This window comes from Callorhinus ursinus, unplaced genomic scaffold (assembly GCF_003265705.2).
Source record: "Callorhinus ursinus isolate GAN/ISIS: 27379988/994484 unplaced genomic scaffold, GSC_fseal_2.0 scaffold8, whole genome shotgun sequence".
NCBI classification, from domain to species: domain Eukaryota; kingdom Metazoa; phylum Chordata; class Mammalia; order Carnivora; family Otariidae; genus Callorhinus; species Callorhinus ursinus.
The window spans coordinates 48,538,488-48,552,921 of NW_027397070.1; positions in this window are offsets into that span (position 1 = coordinate 48,538,488).

The window sequence follows — 14,434 nt, forward strand, 5'->3', positions numbered from 1 at the left end:
ACACACACACACACACACACACACACACACACACACACAATGAATATTATGCAGCCATCAAAAGGAATGAAATCTTGCCATTTGCAACGACGTGGATGGAACTGGAGGGTGTTATGCTGAGTGAAATAAGTCAATCAGAGAAAGACATGTATCGTATGACCTCACTGATATGAGGAATTCTTAATCTCAGGAAACAAACTGAGGGTTGCTGGAGTGGTGGGGGGTGGGAGGGAGGGGGTGGCTGGGTGAAAGACATTGGGGAGAGTATGTGCTATGGTGAGTGCTGTGAATTGTGTAAGACTGTTGAATCACAGATCTGTACTTCTGAAACAAATAATACATTATATGTTAAAAAAAAAAAAAAGAAGAAGATAGCAGGAGGGGAAGAATGAAGGGGGTGGAAATCGGAGTGGGAGACGAACCATGAGAGACGATGGACTCTGAGAAACAAACTGAGGGTTCTAGAGGGGAGGGGGGTGGGGGGATGGGTTAGCCTGGTGATGGGTATTAAGCATGGAGCACTGGGTGTTATATGAAAACAATGAATCATGGAACACTACATCAAAAACTAATGATGTAATGTATGGTGATTAACATAATAATAATTTAAAAAAAAAGAAGAAGAAGAAGAAGCACCGGCAGCCCCTGCCTCCTGGCGCACCAGCATAAAGGCAGGCTGCAGAGACTCCTTCCCTAGAGCATGAGGATAACCCTGCCCCACCTTCCGTTAAATATCCACCTGCTGGGGCGCCTGGGTGGCTCAGTCGTTAAGCGACTGCCTTCGGCTCAGGTCATGATCTCAGGGTCCTGGGATGGAGCCGAGTCCGGGTCCGAGTCTGGGTCCCTGCTCAGTGGGAGGCCTGCTTCTCCCTCTCCCACTCCCCCTGCTTGTGTTCCCTCTCTCACTGTCTCTCTCTCTTTCAAATAAATAAATAAAATCTTAAAATAAATTAACAAATAAATAAATAAATATCCACCTGCTGGATCTGCTTCCTTAAAACGAGGGGCGCCTGCAAAACAACACCCTCACGGGTAGACCTGTTCTATGGCTTAGGAAACGGGACTCCACCCTGACACAGCTTGTGAAAACCAAACCAAACCAACCAACCAAACAAACAAAACCCTCTGCAGTGAGTAAACACAAACAGAACTGGGGCGCCCGGCTGGCTCAGTCCGTGGAGCATGCGACTCGATCTCAGCGTCATCAGTTCAAGCCCCACGTTGGGTGTTCAGCTTACTTACTAAATAGATAAATACATACATAAATGCAAACAAACAAACAGAACTGCAATAAGTTTGTGATACCTGGTTTGGAGGCTAAGATGTGGCACACATCTAGGTGACAAAGTCACCTAGGGTGTGTGTCTGTGTGCCCCAGGCCAGTGCAGCTGGGGTGGTATGCATCCAGAGGGCTGGTATGTACTTGGGTGGAGCACCTCTCTCTCTTACTGGTAGCACACAGTTTCTTATCTCTTCCCCTTCACTTGTTCACTCATCAAACTTGGGCATCCCCTCCTTGATCCAAGTCCTTGGTAGGCTCTGAAGTGGGAACCATGACACGGGGAGGGTAAAGAGAGTCCTATGTCAGACAGTTTAAGTCCCGGGTTTCTGTCTTGGGGAGCACAGCCCCACCTACCTGCTGCCCAGGGAGGTAGATGTTCTAGATGCCCCCACTTCCTCAGCCTTCTTCCACACAAGTACCAGATGTGGTCACTTCTACCTCTTAACTAGCCTGGGTCCTCTCCTTACCTCCCGCAGGCCCCGGGGGCAGCCCTTTGTCCCTCCCCGGGACTGCTGCAGAGCCTCCCTCAGCCTCTGGGCCCTACCACCTGCTCCATCCTCCAGAGGCCCTCTACCCCGCCACTTCCCACCAAAGGCGCACAGGCCTCGGAGAGCCTGTCCCATGCCTGTGCGCGCCTGTCTGGCCCCGTGGCAGCCCCTCCCTCCACGCCAGACAGGATGAGGCACGTGCTTCCAGAGGCTCCAAGGGCACCTCCTGCGACTCGGTCTCCCCTGCAGAGCGCTGCACGGTGCCGAGAGCACCACCGGTGACACCCTGGGCCAAGGCGACCCGTCAGAGTTTTTCCTCCTCCCCGAGCTGGGTAACCATGTGGTGGCAGACGAGGACCCGCGGAAGGAGCCAGCCCGCGCCCAGCGCCGGCAGCAGCTGGTGTCGCCATGGAAACCGCGCCCCACGCCACCGGGGGCCTGGCCTTTTCACTCTGCCTTTTTGGCAGGCTTCCTCAACCACCCTGAAGCCCATTCACCCCGGGGAGCCAGGGCCTTGCCCCTGCCCCCCACTGCCCTTGGTCCTCCTTGGCCAGGTCTACCTCCCCTTCCTCTCCTTCCCAGCCCCCCTCCCCTCCGTAGCCTTTGCCAGAGCGCTGGGAGGGGAAAGCTGGGCCAAGGAAGGACTCAGATTTTCAATTCGAAGCAGATTTCCCCTCCACAGGCAGCGAGCCCTTTCATGCATTTTTTCCCCTATTATCATAAACGCAGGAACTTGCATTAGGATGAATGAGCAGAAACTCCTGTCTTTGTCAGAGCCTTGGCTGAACGCCAGGCATAGAATGACCTAAAACATTCAGAATTAAATGGAGCTGGAGAGGGGGTGGAGATCCCTCATCGTGAGAAATGGACTGGTGGGGGTTGGGGGGAAGTGGCCCTTGTCTTTAATTATAATAAGAGTGTTCACCATGTGCCCAGACCCCGTGCGCAGCCCTTCTCACCAGATTCTGGCTTAATCTGCACAAAACTCCTATGCTTTGTTTCTCCCTCCCGCTTGTATAGACGATGAAACCGAATCAGTGGTATCCAGGCACAGCCCCCAAGATCACACAGCAAACGAGTGAACGAGTGGGATCTGAACCCTTCAAACTCTGCAGCCTGGACCACAACTTCAAGGTCACCTTCCTTCGGGCTGGTTCAAGGCTTTGCCTCCCAGTTCCTGGCCTCCAGACCCTCCAGCCGGGCTTCCTACCCTGTTCCTCCCTTCACTCCCCAGCCTCCCTCATTTCCATTTGTCAGCGTGGTTTTGCAAATCAGACTGATTTAACTACCTGCTGCTCCCAAATTACATTTAGAGAGGAGACCCCCCCCCGCCCCAGGCAGAGGGAAGAGAGGCTCTTGGAGATCCAGTCAGAGCATGTCTGTGCCTCCTGGAGGGCAGAGACCTTGCTCTGTGAAGCTCCGAGCACATGTTTGTCTCTGGTGTACAGACTCTGACCCAGAGCAAGTGCTCAGCAAGTGTCTATTGCGTGCTGTGCGGAATGTTCCATGTCCCCCCTCCAGGCTCCGAGTCCACCCTCTTCTAGCCTTTCTGTGGCCCGGAGCCTGACCACTAAAGGACTGTGTCTCAGAGCTCTTTTGCTGGCTTCAGGATGGCTTCAGCCAATGGGAGGCTGCAGCAGAAGGTAAAAGCAGGAGAAGGACATGGGGGTCTTTACTGCCCCCTCGCTTGGAGCCAGGGGTTGGCAGGGGCTGCTTTCCTCCGCCCCAGACCACAGCTCCTGTCCTGTCATCCTATCGTACGGCTCAGCTGGGCCGCGCTCACTCAGACCCAGCCCCTGCCCTGTTGTCAGCTCTGGGAGGCTTCACCGTTCCTTGTTAATTCTCCTTACCTTGTCTACAATGTGGGCAACCGCCCCGGACCAGCCCATTCCCTTCCGGGACAGGGACAGATGGGAGCTTCTGCTCCCCGCCGTGCCCTCTCGTAGGTGGCAGGGGTATAGCAGGGAACAAAACAAACAAAAACCTACTCTGTAGACCTGGCATGGAGGAAGACAGCCGGCGGCCAAGCAGAACAGACCCTAAGTTAGGAAGTGGTGAGTGCTGGGAATGAGGGAGCACATGGATGAAGGAGTGGAGGAACGTAATCACTTAGGGCTCACGATTAGACTTTAGAGGTGGTCTGGGCTAAGTCCCCCACTCTACAAACAAAGGGAAGGAGGCTCAGAGAGGATGCTCAAGGCTGCACAGTGGTGAGTTATTGGTAAAAGCCGGGGAGCTTCCAGCCGTCCTTGACTCTGCCATGGCCGTGGCCAGAGGGGTGCAGCTCAGCCCCCGGAAGTGGTGATGGGGGCGGGGGGGGGCAGGCAAAAGCCTTTGAAGTTCCTTCTGGTTCTTTGCTTTCTTTAAGGATCATCTTCCAGAAGCAACAGTGAGAGTAGCCGTGGGTTTGCTGGAAAGCTCAGACCGCAGGGAAGGTGTCACCTGGCAGGGACAATGGGAATGCCTCTGTTCCACTTTGGGGGCACCTCACCACCCACCTGCACAGAGGACGCCGTGGGCCCTGGAGCCCCCGGGACACAGGTGGGGAAGAGGCTTCTGGAGCAGGGTACTGGGGCTGTCCAGTGGAGGGGACGGAGGTTGGGGGGGAGGGCTTGCCCTGTAGGCCTGGCTGTTTGGGAAGGGTATTGTTCTCGTGTTGCTGACCAAGCCCCAGCCCACGTGCAGGACTTGGCTGGGAATCTGCTGCTGCCCTGGCTGACTGGGTCATCTGTTTCCCACCCGGCTTACCATCCTGGCACGCCCCCAGCGCCCTACTGGGTGGAGGGAAACCACAGTAATCATGTATTGAGCCTGCAATATGCCAACCGCAGTTCATGCAGTATCTCAGTATGTGATCATCTTTGCAACTCTTCTCTGAGACAAGTTCTTCTCCCCATTTTGCAGATGGGGAAACAAGCTCATCAGAGTTGTGTGACTTACCCAGGGCTAGAGAGCGGGAGGATTCAACTCAGACTTGTCTAACAGGAAAGCCTGGGTTCTTGCCCCATAAGCCTCAGAGACTCCTACCAGGGGGCTTCTGGGAATCTGCCAGCACAGCCTCCCAACCGGCCCAGAGCATGGGCTGCAGGCCGTACCCGTCTCCCCTCTGCACCACCTCCTCGGCATCGGCCACCCCCTTGGCCTGCGGAGTCTTGGGCCCATGCCCAGCTCGGCTTCTCTGCCATGTGGCCCTGCACCAGGCTCTTGGCCCCCAGGCCAGGCTGGGGTTGCCATGGCAATGCCTTACCCTTGGACTGCCGTGTGAGCCCAAAAGCCACTGGAATGTCTCAGAAATCCCACCCTTCAGGCCAGCATCCAAACTGCCTCTCCCAGACGGCCACTCTCATTATGAGCAACAGGAAAATCTTTTCAGGTCGTGTCCTGATTTTCAGTTTGGAAAACAGATGCGCCCCACTGCAAGGCCCCCGTACGCCCTTTCTTTCCCTTTTCCCTTCCATTCCGTCCTCTCTTTCTCCCTGGGCCCAGCACTGGGTGGTGGTTACAGGCACAGCCAGAGCCTGAGCTTGGATTTCAGTTCCTCCACTTTTCAGCCCTTTGACCTTGGACTCATCCTTGGGGCTTGATTTCTTTGTCCTTCCTAGGGATGACTAATCGTACCCACGTCCTTGACTTTTGTGCAGATTACAGAGATGTTCTGAGTCAGAATCAGTGCCACCTTCTCAGCCAGGCCTTCCCCACCCTCCCTATTTCAAATTACAAACCTGTCCGGACTCCAGCACCCCATCCCCCTGTCCCTCCTTTATCACCATCCGCATACCACTTGGCCTATGTCTTCCGGTTGTTGACTATTTTCCCTCCTCTAGAATAGTAAGCTCCATGAAAACAAGGATTTTTTTTTATTTTTTTATTTTATTTTAAATTTTTTAAAGATTTTATTTATTTATTTGACAGAGAGAGAGACACAGCGAGAGAGGGAACACAAGCAGGGGGAGTGGGAGAGGGAGAGGCAGTCTTCCTGCGGAGCAGGGTGCCCGATGCGGGGCTGGAGCCCGATGTGGGGCTCGATCCCAGGACCCCAGGATCATGACCTGAGCCAAAGGCAGGTGCTTAACAACTGAGCCACCGAGGCGCCCCAAGGATTTTTTTTTAAATGTTTCCCTAGCTGTGTCTCCTGTGTCTAGAACAGTGCCTGTGCACAGAGGACATTAAAAACTATTTGTGGAGGGCGCCTGGGTGGCTCAGTTGGTTAAGCGACTGCCTTCGGTTCAGGTCATGATCCTGGAGTCCCGGGATCGAGTCCCACATCAGGCTCCCTGCTCAGCAGGGAGTCTGCTTCTCCCTCTGACCCTCTTCTCTCTATCTCTCATTCTCTCTCTCTCTCAAATAAATAAATAAAATCTTAAAAAAAAAAAATAAAAAAAATAAAAACTATTTGTGGAATAAAGGGATGGATGGAGACAGACAGGCCAGTGGCACAGGATTTTTCGCAGGCTGTTCAGAGGAACCCAGAGCTCTGCCGGGTGGCCGGAGCACCTGGCATGGGGCCTGGCCTGTGGTTAGTGCTCGAGGTTGGCCCATGCCCTTGTCTCGTCCCTTTCACTTTCCTCCACCCACACCCCTACCTTGGGCCTCCCAGTGACACCTCCGGGAAGCCCCGCCGGGGAGCCGTCCGAGGAAAGCCTTGGCTGAGGTAGCATCCTGAGCCAGCACCGGCCGCTCCAGCTGATGACACACCCCACAGGGCCGACCCCTGGCTGCCAGGCCTTCTCCCCCCTCCTCTCACCCACGAGGGAGGTTGAGTCAGGACCGAAGCCTGGGGAATGGTGGCCTCAGGGCACGCTCTTGCTGCCCAGGCAGCCTGCTCCACCCGGGACTGCGGCAGGAAGGACCCCAGGCCCAGGGCCAGCCCCGGGCTAGGCAAGGGGCACAGGGCAGGGCACCTGGGGGCAAACAGCTGCCCTTCCTTCCTGGGGTTCCCCCCTGCAGACAGCTGGCAGACTGCGGCTCCCCAGGGCTGCTTCCCTGCCCCCCCCCCCCCCGGCCCCACGACCATTTTCACTTTCTGTTTTCTCCACCAAAGCAAGAACAGCTAGGCCAGGGGCTGCTGCATCGGCTCACAGACATGGGGTGGGGGCTGGGGTGTTGGAAAGACGGGCCCCTGGGCATGGAGAGAAAGTGGGTTCAGCAGCATTCTGTGCTCCACACCTCTGTGAGTGAATCTCAGCTGATGAGAGTCCCTTACATTTCTCCAGCAGGGATACTTTCCAAAGCATCGTCATGGTGATCATCTTACTGGATCCTCATTCTGGAATGGCGGCGATGGAAAAGACAGGAGTCAACAAACAAAAGGAAAAAAAAAAAAAGTCTACCAGTTTAGAGGCCACCGAAGCCACAGAGCCAGGATGAGAGCGCTTTGTAGTGTGTCCCTTTTGCCAAACTTTCCCACTGGCCCCAGAGATCCAACCTTTGAGCAGGGGAGCCCTGCTCAATCTCTGTCCACCTAGGAGGAAACTGAGGCACAGGGCCTGGCAGGACCTGGAGTGGAAACATGACTGGCATCTTCCAGACACTCCTAAGAAAAGGAATTCTCCATTTCTGGATTCTCTGGCATGAGAATGTGTCTTAGGCGCTGGCATGGAGAGGAAATAACCTCAGGATGGCGGGGAGGACCCAGAGCCTTCAAGCACCTGGAAGAGTGTCTTCATTCTCATTTTCTAGAGAGTAAATAACTAGCCTGGAAGACACAGAGCTAGCAGTCGAGAGAGTAGGACTTCTCAGCCAGGCCTGGATTATTCCACAGCCTTCAGGCTGGTCTCAGGGGCGGTGGGGTGACGACCCCCGCTGTACCCCCTACCCCGACACACATGCGCACTCCCCGCAGGCTCTGGTCCTCTCCTTGCCCACGTGTCCCTAAGGAGACATGTGCTTTTGGGAAGTCCCACATTCCTGTGCAGGCCTGCCCTCCTCCGCGCACTCCCATAGGAAATGTTCCTGAATACCACCATGTCCCAGATGCTCTGCTGGGGACTAGGGACACGGCAAGGTCACACAAGACAGAAAAGGTCTTTGCTATCAAGAAGCTCTTATGGAGGGAGGGGTGTGGACAGATAGCAAAGGAGTAAGCAAATAAAAAAGATAAGCCCAGAGAGCCACAAATGTTATAAAGGAGCTAACATGGAGTAATTGCACAGACAGTGATGGGCAGTAGGATGTCAGGGACAATCTCTCTGAGAAGGTGAGAGTTTCTCTCATTTCTGCTGAGATTAGGGCCAGTCATGCAAAGCTGGGGGTGGGGACAAAGGAGGTGGAAACAAGGCCAGGGTAGGGCTGGGTGCCAGGGAAGTCCCGGGTCCCATGTGGCCCTCGTGTCGTTTTGAACAGTTCCTCCTTCCACGGCCCAGAGTGGCCCATTTGAAAGATGTTACCGACAAGGGGTTGAATTTATTTTCAGTGCAGTGGGAAGCCATTGGAGGAAATCATGTGATTGTTGTCTTGAAAAAGACCTTGCTGGCTGCTTCCTGAAGAGTAAATGACGAGGGCAAGAGGGCAGAAGAGCCAGGCCAGGGGATGGCTGCGACCACTCAGGCCTGCCGTGATGTCCCCTTTCACTAGATTCCCACGTGGACGTTAGGCTGTGAAGAAGAGTGCTTATGAAGGACGCCGAAGATCTCCCCGCCCAGACTCAGGCCCTGAGCCAGCCTCAGAGCTCGGGGTCCGTTGTCTGTTCTTGCTGGTGGAGCCCAGAGAGTGGGAAGGGCCAAGGGCCAAGAGCCAGCCCCCTGCCTCTGTCCCACCTGCGACCAGGCCCTGCACCGGTCAGGGCCCACCCCGCCTCCTTGCAGGAAGCCGGCCGGCAGCGTCTGCTGTGTGACCTTGGGCTGCAAAGTCCGGCTTTGCAAAAGCAAAGTGAGTCACTTCCTCCCTGGGGCCTCCCCCTGAGCGGGCAGCCTGAGGCCGCGCCCTGCCTCCTCGCCGCGGGCCCGGGCCTGGCGCTGGCACGCAGGCACTCCGCATGCTAAGTGCTCTCGCCCAGCCCGCCGCCCCGGAGGCTCATTTGTCACCCGCTGCTGACTCAGCACTTCTGGGGAAGGCTTTTCCCTTCGCCTTAGAGGAGGAGGCCGGCAAATGCGGCGGCCCTGGCTCTTCCTCCCCTTCGCTCCAGATTGTGTGTGTGTGTGTGTTGGGGGGGGGGTTGTCTGTGGATGAGTCTGAGCGTCACTGGGTCTGTCTGGGTCTCTCCTGTGTATCTCACGCGATTCCTGGGCCCGTGTGTGTCTTTTGTGTGCAGCTGGGTCTGTGCGTGTGGCTTTTATGTGCGTGCGGTCCTGTGGGTCTTTGGGTGTCTGCCAGCCTCTTTCCTGTGTGTCTGCATGGGTGCCTCTGTCTGCGTGTTGTCTATTTGCGTGTGTCTGTGTGAGTGTGTGATACGTGTGTCTGGGTGAGTGTGCGTGTGCTTCCCCATCACGCACGCTGCAGGTCTTTGCCTCCTCCCTCCCGCAGCCCTACACGCTCCCCTCGGACCTCGCCTTACTCAGAGTGAGCCCCAACTTTCCTCCCCAGGTACCCCTGGCTCCTGCCTGCAGGCTCTGTGTCCTGGATTAAAAGTACAGGCTCAGCAATCAGACAGATCTACGTTTCAACCTTGGTTCTGCCCTTGCCGGCTGAGTGACATGGATTGAAATACTTACCTTTCGAGCCTCAGTTTCTTCACTTATAAAATACAAGTGATCCTATCTCCCCCCGAGAGAGCATCTCGTGATGGAGCCTGGCATATCGCACACTGCAAAGGGAGCCTGTTGTTTCTTCTTAAAGCAATGGGCCCAGTGGCAGGCACACAGCCAGGGTCTAATGAGCAGCACTTAAGAACAAAAGCGCTGAGGCCGTCTCCTTGGCTGCGGGGGACGGGAGGCGTGTGGGAGCCAGTGACCTGGATTGGGAGCTGGGCAGGAGCAACCTGCATGACAGCCACTGCAAGGAGAGACAAGTGGTGACCTGATTTAGTGCTGCCTTGGGCAGCCAAGGAAGCCAGGGAGGAAGTCACAGGAGAGGGGCTTGGAGCGGCTGGGCCCTACCCTGCCCTGCCCCAGACCAAGTACACCCACAGCCCCAGCGAGTGCCCAAGGGGAGCAGGACAGTTCCTCTAGCCTCAACCCCAGAACAGCCTCATGCTGTGTCCCTGGGAGCCCACTCACATCCACTTGTTTGGATCTTCTTAACAACCCTGGCAAGGAGTTTCTTAGCATCCCCATTTTGCAGCTGGGACAACTGAAGCTTTGGGAGGTCAAGTTCCAAGGTCATAGGGCTAACATGCGGCAGAGAGAACCCTGGCATTCCAACTTGCAGTCCAGTGCTCCCTGGATGTCTACACCGCCCACCCTCTTCCTGCACACACACGTATGCCCCAGCACACACCCCGGTGGTCCCTCCCTCCCTGCCCACAGGCAGAGCTCCCACGCAGATTGGCACCACACCCTCCCCAGCGCCAGCTCCTGGAGCAAATCCTTCCCAGAGCCTGCCAAGCCCTGTTCCCCTTCGTTGAAAGTAGAACTGTATTCAGAAGGGTTAGTATTTCTTGTCTCAAGCCTGCAGTGTGGATTCTCATTCCATCCTTTTGCTATCTCGAGCAAGAGACGCAAACCAGCTTGAGAATGGGGCACAGGGCCTTCCCCCGCTAGCAGGGGAGCATGGATCGGGCAGCCCTGCACTTCAAAGTCACTGCCTAGGCTTGGACTAGAAAGCAATCCAGGGAGCCAGGCAGGTGGGAGCAGGGAGAGTAGGGGCTTTGAGGGCAGGAGACCCCAGTTCATGCTTCTGCGGCTAACTAGCTGTGAGGCCTTGGGCAAATCACTACCCCATCTCTGGGCCTGAGAGTCCACATCTATAAAATGGAGGTGGCTCTCCGGTTCCTTCACGGCTCACACACTGTCCCAGGTGCTACTCGCCCTGGATCATGGCTAGGTCTATGCTATCGGATGCTACCGAAGCCCTAGACGGCAGTGGAGACCCACCAGTACCACGCCCCCACCCCCCGGCCCCCACCTCCAGCCGTCTCTGGGAAAGCCAGCCCACAAGAGAGAGGACTTAGAAAAAGTCTGAAGTATAAGGGAGTACCAGACACCTTCTTTTATTCCTGCTCCAGGGGATCTAGCACCGAGGTGGAGACAGAATGTTGGGTTCTCTGCTCAGCTCTGACCTGGATCTGTAGGTGAAGGCAGGAGTCATTTCCGCTTTGGGGGCCTGTGACTCGTGGAGGGAAAAGGGACGATAAGCATCTCTGGCCTTCCTGATTCACAGGGTTATCCGAGCATGAGGTGGGGCCCCTTGCAAAGCAGACATGCCCATTTCTGTCCAGACATAGTCCAGGCGGGCAGTGGGCAGCTGCAGGCTGTCCTTACATGGGGCTGAAGGGGCCCAGCCACTCAGTGACTCACTCACTTACCCAGCCAGCAGCAACCCGGGGCCCCACCCTTCCCTTCTGCTACCCACAAAAGCCCCTTAACATTGTCACACTGAGACCAAGGTAGAGAAAGGCATTTCCAAAGGCTGGTGGATGGCAATGGGGAAATAAACGGAAGGCCATGTGATCACTTAATTATCCAGCTCTGGAGCCACCTACCTCTGGGCTTTCTGGTGTGTGATTTGATTAACCCCTTATGGTTTAAGTATTTTATTCTCGCAGTATTCTTGCAGTATTCTTCAGCAGAAAGCAGCCCACAGATAAGAACCTGGTGGGTCTCCTGGGAGCTTAAGCTTATCTCAGTCTGCCAGGAACAGGGTCTGGGGGCATCAGAGGAAGGCTGAGCGGAACAGATCTGGTAACCTGATGATGGTGGTGACTTGGGGCCTATAGGTCTGGTACAGGCTGTATTTGTAAGGAGAACATGGAGGGAAGTAACTCATCAGGAAAAATGGGGCCAAATTCCAGCTGTCAGGAGTTGAAGACCCAGGAGAGTGAAGCACCGACTCCTCCCTCTAGAGCAGCATTCTTTGACTGCGGGTTGAGACCCATTAGGGGATCATGAAATCAATTTAGTGGATTGCACCCAGAATTTTCTTGAAAAAGAGATAGAATAGAAGGGGAAAACGTAAGCACAGGTTACATATATAAAAAGGAACATCTAGTTGCATAAAACCTTTGTTTCAGGATATGTATGTAAATGCTCATCAGAGTAATGGGTTGAGAAAAGATGAGAAATGCATTTCTTTTTTTTTTTTAAGATTTTATTTATTTATTTCAGAGAGAGAGAGAATGAGAGATAGAAAGCACGAGAGGGAAGAGGGTCAGAGGGAGAAGCAGACTCCCTGCTGAGCAGAGAACCCGATGTGGGACTCGATCCCGGGACTCCAGGATCATGACCTGAGCCGAAGGCAGTCGCTTAACCAACTGAGCCACCCAGGCGCCCGAGAAATGCATTTCTTACTCGTGGGTCACGGTTTTAAACATTTGAAAGCCCCTGCTCTTAGGGCACCTGGGTGGCTCAGTCAGTTAAGCGTCTGACTCCTGATTTCGGCTCAGGTCATGATCTCAGGGTTCTGAGATTGAGCCTCACATCGGGCTCCACACTGGGTATGGAGCCTGCTTAAGATTCTCTCTCTCTAGGGGTGCCTGGGTGGTGCAGTCCGGTGAGTGTCCGACTCTTGATTTCAGCTCAGGTCATGATCTCAGGGTGGTGGGATTGAGCCCCAAGTTTGCTTGGATTCTCTCTCCCTTTGCCCCTCCCTCAGTCTCTCTCTCTCTCTCTCAAATAAATAAATCTAAAAAAAAAAGTTTCTCTTTCCCTCTGCCCCTCCCCTCCTCTAAACCACACACACACACACACACACACACACACACACACACACACACACACGAAAGCCACTGCCCTAAAAAACAAAGGAGAGAAGACCAAAATGCGCCCTTTGTGTGTGTGAGGCAGGGCTTCTGGTCCTAACATTTGATTCCAGTACCCCCAGGATTATCTGGGGGAACAACTCCACTTTACTGAGCACAGCATGAGCCATTGCCCTTACACCTAAATGTACTCCAGTCCCTTTACTACTTTCTTTAGCGGGAAGGCAGAGATGGTGGCTTTTCCCCAGATTCCCCATCCCCGGAATGTTTGCATGTTTCCCAAGAACCTCCACAGGGCAAAGTTAGTCAAGATCTTTGGATGAGGGTCACCGGCTGAGCTTTCCAAGTGGCAAGGGCCACCGAGTCCCCAGTCTCTGTCGTAAGAAGAGGCAGGAAGGCAGAGGTCAGCCTGGGAAGTCGGGAAAGGCGGGATTGGCCCCCTGGGTAAGTCTTTCCTCTGATGCCTTCCCCTCCCAGTTCCACTGTTTGGTAGAATCCTGAATGTAGTGAGGAGGGACAGACAAAAAACTAGAAAGCTCAACTTCTGCCACGGGGGCGGAAGCTGGTGGGGGCCTGAGCTGGTGGTTAGCCCCTGTTTGTCATTTTGCAAATCTGGTCTACCCACCTCCAGTGAAAACTCCCAGCCTCACCCCAGGGGGCAATGACTAATTACAAAACGCATTTTCTCTCTTTTCAGTCTGCTCACCTCCCCGCCCACAGCACCCCCTCCCATCCCAACCCTGCGCCAGCCTTGCTTGACTCCCTTGCTAAACTGGGTTGAATGAACTCTTGGCCTGGCCCCTCCTCCCCACACTGGGCCCTCTGGGGCTCTCTCCAACCCCGTCAGCTTCACTTTCACTTTCCAGCCACTCTCACTTCTCTGTCAGCTCCTTACCCTGGAGCTCAGAGCCCTGGCCCGTCCTCAAGGTGAGGGCCATTGCTGAAGCCCTGGGCGGCACCCAATTAGTCAGGTCTTGACTCAATGGTAGTCAACAAATATTTATGCAACGTATTCTGTTCCAGGCTTCAAATATGCAGCGATAAAAACATGAGCAGTGTTCCTGCACACACAGTTCTAGAAGCCTGGGTGATACAGAGGTGCAATCAAGCAATTAAAAACAGTAGACCAAGCCTCTGCAGCTAGATGTATGTGCTAGAAAGGCGCATGGTGAGAGACAGCTAAGGCAGCCTGGGCAGCCGGGGAGGGCTCCCTGGGGGACAGAAGCCAGTACTGAAGCCTGAAGGCTGACCTAGAGTTGGCTGTTTGCCAGGAGAAGGAAGAAGGGAAGAGCCTTCTCAGGCCTGTGAGTGGTGCCCTCTTGGGGGAGGCTGGCTGGAGCCCACAGGGAAGGGGAGAAGGTGGCCCAAGGAGCTAGGGTTGCAAAGGTAGAAGGAACCGGCTCTAAAAGGACCTTACCAGCCTGCTAAGCCATTTGGACTCTGTCCTGCGGTGATAAGGTGTCACTGAAGGGCTTTAAGCCAGAGCAACATAATGCACAGAATGGAGTTGGAGGGCAAGACTGGACACAGAGAGGTCAGTCAGTGGTGTCTCTCCATGAATGGTGGCTCTCTGTTCCCTGCAGGAGGATGAGGTTGGAGGTACAGGAGGTTACAGGGCAGAGTGGACAAAGTCCTTCTGGGACAGGTTGAATTCCAGGTGTCTGTGGGACACCAGGCCACTGCTTACCGCGCTCTAGGCCCCTGACCAGGGGCCTGGGGCGGAGTTCAAGACTAGTGGCCACCTACACGCAGAGCTAATAGAAGGTGAGGTGAGGTGTGCAGTAAGAAGGCAGGAAGGCCTGCAGTAGAGAAGCTCTGGCAGAGAAGGACCAGAGAAGAAGCTGCAGGAGAGGGAACCCGATGCTTCAAGAA